Source organism: Chaetura pelagica, unplaced genomic scaffold (assembly GCF_000747805.2).
Source record: "Chaetura pelagica isolate M959 unplaced genomic scaffold, ChaPel_1.0 scaffold1407, whole genome shotgun sequence".
NCBI lineage: Eukaryota > Metazoa > Chordata > Aves > Apodiformes > Apodidae > Chaetura > Chaetura pelagica.
Window position 1 is genome coordinate 192,476 of NW_009953954.1, and position 1,099 is coordinate 193,574.

The following is a 1,099-nucleotide window of genomic DNA, read 5'->3' on the forward strand; positions in this document are numbered from 1 at the left end:
GCCGCAGCCGGTGCTGAGGGGGTGTCCGTGCTGCTGCGCCTTGGGCTCCCCCATGTGTCCTTGGCCGGCAGCCCTGGGCCTATTTATTTTTGGATTGGATTCTCAGTACTCTGCTGACGTTTCTGGCCAGGACCCTGAGGTCTGGAGGGAATCGGTGCGCTCGCCTTCCCCAGAGGGGCTCAGCCCCAGCTGCCAGCAGCAGGAAAGGCAACACGGCGCTGCATTGGATTGGAGACAGAGAGATATATATTTTTTTATCTATATATATGCATATATATATGTATGTTATTTTCTCCTGAAGTTTTAGCATGTGTATGTTAAAATGGATTTCAGTTTAGGTTTTCCCGGGCCCATTCAGACCAGACTCCCACCCACCCTCGGAGGAGCCGTTGGCACCTGGAGGTGCGATGGTGGTGGGGCAGCACTGCCCACCACGGGCCTTGGCACCCCCTGCTGAGGGGCTTGACCATCCTCCCAGGTCTGCCTAGCCCAATGCCCACCTCCCAGAGCCCTCTGCATGCCCCCCTGCCAAAAGTGCTTTAAAGCAGCTGGGGGCAAAGGAGGTCCAGACACCCCGACGCATTTCCAGGGCTGGTGCTGGACGCAGCCACCGTGCAGTGCCGGAGGCAGTGGGGAGCACGGCTTGGGAGAGGGGATCAGGAGGAGGGTGGCAGCCCTGCTGCCCTCCCAGGGACCCCCAGCCTGGCTCCCCCTCAGCCACACAGCCCTAGCCCTCATCTCCCACCCCCCCACTCTGTTGACACCGTCTGTATTTATTTTTACTTCTCTCATTTTGTGTGTTGTCACTTCTGTAAATACCATCACATCTCTGACACCAAGAAGCTATTGCCTTTATATAAATATCATATATATAATATATGTATAAAATTACCCTATTTTCTATTTTTGTATGATTGCATTCTGATTCCTGAGGCAGATGCTATGGGAACATACACATTTCCTATTCCGTATTGTTAGGGGCATTTTACGGCTGTGTTACAATTTGGATTATAATTATAAAAAAAAAATAAAATAAACAATGCTGCGGGTCTGGTTTTGTTCCACAGGTTCTGGGGCTGCTGGAGGCGGCTGTGTCCCC